The sequence below is a fragment of the Psammomys obesus genome, unplaced genomic scaffold, assembly GCF_907164565.1.
Source record: "Psammomys obesus unplaced genomic scaffold, mPsaObe1.curated_primary_1811, whole genome shotgun sequence".
Taxonomy (NCBI): Eukaryota; Metazoa; Chordata; class Mammalia; order Rodentia; family Muridae; genus Psammomys; species Psammomys obesus.
The window spans coordinates 17,081,658-17,086,969 of NW_026585504.1; the positions used below are offsets into that span (position 1 = coordinate 17,081,658).

At 48.9% G+C, this 5,312-nt stretch overlaps 1 pseudogene; it reads left to right on the forward strand.

Moving 5' to 3' along the window:
* LOC129683792 (aldo-keto reductase family 1 member B1-like) overlaps positions 1 to 2,673 on the forward strand; it is a 3,703-nt pseudogene extending 1,030 nt beyond the window's left edge.
* The last annotated feature ends 2,639 nt before the right edge of the window (positions 2,674 to 5,312 follow it).

Sequence of the window (5,312 nt, forward strand, 5' to 3'; positions counted from 1 at the left end):
ACACACACACACACACACACACACACACACACACACACACACACACAAGGGAGGGGGAGAGAGAGAGAGAAAGAGCCTAGGGAAGCTGGGAATGTAGCTCAGACATTAAAGTACTAGGTTGAGTGCTAGTATTGCATGAAACTGGGCATGTATTCAGGAGATAAAAGCAGAAATGTCAGAAGTTCCAGGCCATCCTCCACACTTAGGGAGTTCCAGGCCGGCTTGAGCTATATGAGATCCTGTCTCCATTTGGGTTTCCCTTGGAGAACCAGGCAAACAAACAAAAGGTCCACACAAAGGAATGCAAACTCCACAGTAGATCCTGTGCTCTGGCCAACCTTCAGCTCTTGGCTGATTTGTGATCCCTTTGGGGGCTTCCTTTGGTGACTGTTGGCCAGCAGTGTCCCCCTGTAGGATAGCTTCATGCCCTGCTGCCTCTTGAGATGTTCACACTACTTTTTGCTGGGTGGGGCAGATGTCCTGCTCGTTAGAGGACACCTAACCTGACCTAGGAAAGAGATGTCTGCTGGTGATGGGCTGTGTGGATGCCGACAAACAGGCCCTTAGGCAAGCCTCTTAGCACCAGGGCGTACCTTCAATGCTGTCTTAATTTTCAAAGAAGAATCTTGAATTATAAGGAAAAAAAAGTAACTTGTTTCCCTAGTTCTTTTATATACAGCTTTGAGAATGTTGTGTTTTTTCAAAGGGAGAGGCTGTATTGTTACACAGTGTCACTCAGGGGTAGCCGATTCCAGCCTGTCCTTTCATTCGGCTGAAGAGGACCCACAGCAGTCCAGAAGATTCTTCTACCTGGACAGACAAACTTTTTTTTGGGTGGAGAGACAACCTCTGGCCCCGCCTGTGCAAGATTCAACTTCGTTTGCTCTTACAAACTCATTTCTGAATGCCTGGTTTAGACATGTGTCCGGTCTTTCGATTTTTCCTTCGAATGAGTTGTTACATCTACCCTTATTAATTATTATTAATAAGTTTCCTTATTATTAATTACATCTACTTATTATTAATCAGTTTTTATTTTTAATAAAAATATAACAATGATTTTAACAAAAACCCGATCGCAACTTAATTTTCTTAAATAATACATCTCAACAGGGTTCCTATAATTTGTCTCCAGCCACTTACGCAGGAGAGGCAGACATGAGATACAAATTTTGCCAAGCAGGAAGTGGTCACTCTCATTTTTGTTTTGTTTTTGAGCCAGGGTTTTTCTATATCGCTCAGGCAGGTTTTAAACTTGCACCTCCCCACCCTCATCTCCCAAGGGCTGGGATTATAGGCACATGCCACCATGCCTGGCTCATGACTAGGCTTTTAATTAAAAAAAAAAAAATGGAATTTATTTATTTTTATTTATGTGTATGGGTATTTTGTCTGCGTGTGTATATGTGTGTCTTCATGTACATTACATGCGTGCCTGCTGTCCTCAGAAGCCAGAAGAGGGCATGGCATCCTTGGAACTGGAGTTACTGACAGCTGCGAACCGCCGTATGGGTGCAGGAAACCGAATCCAGATCCTCTGCTAGAGCAACAGCATGGCTCGATAGCCCATGCCTGTGTTTTGAGCCATCACACTTTCCACGTGCTCCTCCTAAGGAGGCGGGACCATAGTTGTGGGCCGGCGTGTGTAGTGTGTATTAGTCACGGCCAGCCGTCTGGCCCACGCTGGGCCTACACACCCGGAAGTCTCCTTCTGGCCAGGTGACTGAGGCCATTGATGTTATCGACATCGGGTACCGCCACATTGACTGCACCCAGGTGTATCAGGATGGGAAGGGTTGGGACGCTCAGGTGGGGGAGCGCCAGGAGCTCTCCGCCATCAGCAAGCCGTGGGGCACATCCCACAAGAGCCTGGTGAGAGGAGCCTGCCGGAAGACACTCACCACCTGCGGCTCCGCCACCTGGACCTCTGCTTCATTCACTGGCCGGCAGGCTTCAAGCCTGGGCCTCATTATTTCCCATTGGATGCATCAGGAAACTTGAGTCCAGGTGACACGGATTTTGTGGACACTTGGACCGCCATGGATCAACTAGTGGATGAAGGTTTAGTGAAAACGACTGGTGCCTCCAACTTCATCTGTCCTTAGATTGGGAGGTTCTCAAACAAACCTGGCTTGAGATACAAGCCTGTGGTCAGCCAGCTCGAGGGCCGCCCATACCTAAGTCGGGAGAAGATTCAGTGCTGCCGCTCTGAAGGTGTTGAGGTGATGCGAACAGTCCTCTTGGTTCTCCTGACAGGCCCTGGGCCAAGCCTGAAGACCCTTCTCTCCCGGAGGATCCCAGGACCAAGGCAATTGCAGCCAAATATGATGAAACAACAGCTCGAGGGCTGACCCTGTTCCCCATACCAGGGAGCTTGGTGCTGACCCTAAGTCTGTGACACCAGCACACATTGCTGAGAACTTAAAGGTCTTTGATTTCCAGCTGCGCAGTGAGGGTGAGGCCGCTCAGCTGGAACAGGAACTGAGGGGAGGGTGTGCCTTGACGAGCTCTGCCGAACTTGAGGATTACCCCCTTCCACGCAGAAGTCTGAAGATGCGGATCCCTGCCCTTCCCCAAGCCACTGGGATCCTGCCTCATCTGTCCTTGGAAGTGTCCTGTGGCCTGTGTCCCTCTGAACTGGGTAAGAGGCCACGTGCGAAGGAAGGCGAATAACACCTAGAAGGGTAAGAAACAAATTCTTCCTGGAAGCTTCGATGTGGAATTCAGTCCTCTGAGTACACTGGTGTTTGGCTCCTGACCCAGAGGTTTAAAAGAATGAATTTTAAAATTTTGAAAGATTTGTTTTACTTAAGATTATGAATGTTTTGCCTGCCTGTGGGCATGTACACTGAGCATGTGCCTATCAGATCCCCTGGAACTGGGGTTAAGGATGGTTGTGAGGAGGCTCCTGGGAGTCTGTGGGGGTGACTCCTGGCAGCGGGGTATATGGAGCCTGACATGGCCACCACCTGTAGCCAGGCAGGACTTCCGGAAGAGAAATGGGGATACCAACCCACCCACAAAACCTTCAACCCAAAATTTTTCCTGGGACAAGAAGTGCAGGAATAAACATGGGGTGGAGATTGAGGGAATGCTAAACCAATAACTGACCCAACTTGAGACCCCTCCCATGGGAGAGAGCCAACCCCTGACACTATTAGTGATACTCCACTGTGCTTGCAGATGGGCGTCTAGCATAGCTGTCTTCTGGGAGTCTTCATCTAGCAGCTGATGGAAACATGCAGAGACTCACAGCCAAACATTAGACAGAGCTCAGGGAGTCTTGGGGAAGAGTCTTGGGGAAAGATTGACGGAGCCGGAGGGACACCACAAGAAGACCTACAGAATAAACTAATCTGGGCCCATGGGGGCTCACACAGTCTGAACCACCAACCAAAGAGCATGCATGGGCTAGATGTAGGCCCCTTGTACATATGTATCAGATGTACAGCTTGGTCTTCATATGGGTCTCCTAAGAACTGGAGCAGGGGCTGTCTCTGACTCCGTTGCCTGCCTTTAGATTACTTCTCGCTAGCTGGGCTGCCTTATCTGGCCTCAGTGGGAAAGGATGTGCCTAATCCTGCTGTGACTGGATGTGCTGGGGCAGGTTGGTACCCATGGGGGGGGGGGGCTTCCCCTTCTCTGGGGAGAAGAGGAGAGAATGGGTGGAAGGGGTATGTAAGGGGGAGACTGGGAGGAGAGGAGGGAGGGGCGGTCTGTGATTAAGATGTAAAGTGAATAAATAAAGTAATTAATGAAGAACAACAACAACAAAACCACCACCACTGCCACCACCACCACCACCACCAAAAATGATGATTTTAAGCCACTATGTGGGAGCTGGGAATCAAACCCAATTTTCTGCAACCATCATCCCTCGAGCCCAGGAGGAAAAGAGTAAATGTATTGTGTATGAAGCTATGTGTATGGTGGCTTGTCATGGAACAATAGGAAGCTAATACAGTCCTCTAGTTGGGCTTCCCCTCCCCCTCTCATGACAGGTTTTGGTTTTGTTTTAGTTTTTAAGGCAGGGTCTTACTATGTAGCCCTGGCTAGCCAAACTTGCTGCATGCACCAGGCTGGCATCCAACTCAGAGAGATCTGCTTGCCTTTGCCTCCTGAGTTTGAGATAAAAGGTGTGCGCCACCATACTCAGCATCCCCTCCCCCTTTTTGTGTTTTAACTTGGTGCAAGCTAGAGTTACAGAGAGGAAGGAGCCTCAGTTGAGGAAATGCCTCCATGAGATCCAGCTGTAGGGCATTTTCTCGGTGATTTATCAATGCGGGAGGACCCAGCCCATGGTGGACGGTGCCATCACTGGGATGGTGGTCCTGAGTACTATAAGAAAGCAGGCTGAGCGAGCTACTTGAAGCAAGCCAAATGTCTATAAGCAGCACCCTTGATGGCCTCTGCATCAGGCCCCTGCCTCTAGGTTCCAGCCCTGTTAGAGTTCCTGTTCTGACACCCCCCCCCCCCCCCCCCCCCCCCCCCCCCCCCCCCCCCCCCGCCCAGTGAAGGTCTATGGTCTGGGAGTGTAAGCCAAACAAGCCCTTTCCTCCCCAACCTGTTTTTTGGTCATGGTGTTTTCATCCCAGAAATAGAAACCCTAAGACGCTGGCCTAGAACCCATTCTGGAGTCAGGCTGTGATTGAATTTACTATCTACCTTCCTACTTTGGTTTCCCTGGCTCTGGAATTATAGACATTTGTGACCAAACTCAGTTCTGCCTTCTTTCTCTGTAGTGTGTTCTCCACACCACAGGTGGGGTAGAGAACAATATAAAATATAAATATGATTGTCAGGGTTTGCTTAAAACTTTCTTATCAAGAAACTTCTCTCTGGATTTATTTATTTATGTTTGGTTTTTCCCTTCCTTCCTCCCTCCCTCCCTCCCTTCCTCCCTCCCTCCCTCCCTCCCTCCCTCTCTCTCTCTCTCTCTTTCTTTTGTCAATCTCTCCATGTACAGGTACATACCTTGGGGCTGTGTGTCATGTTTCTCTTCAGTATTCCTCTTTCTAAACCCTGGTTATTAAATCCAAAGCATGCATATGCTCTTACCTCTATTTTAAGTTCTGCTAAAGCTTCACTGTAACTCTGAGATGGAATTGTTTTCTGTGATGCAATCAGGGCCTGGGCTTTATTTGAATGGAGATTCTTAAGCAGGGAACTCCTTAGTGTACTGGTGTTCATTTGGTTGCATTTTTCTGATGCACACACACAGACACTCAGACACACACAGAGAGACACAGAGACATATGGACAGGCACACAGACACATACAAACACACACAGAGACATATGGACAGGCACACA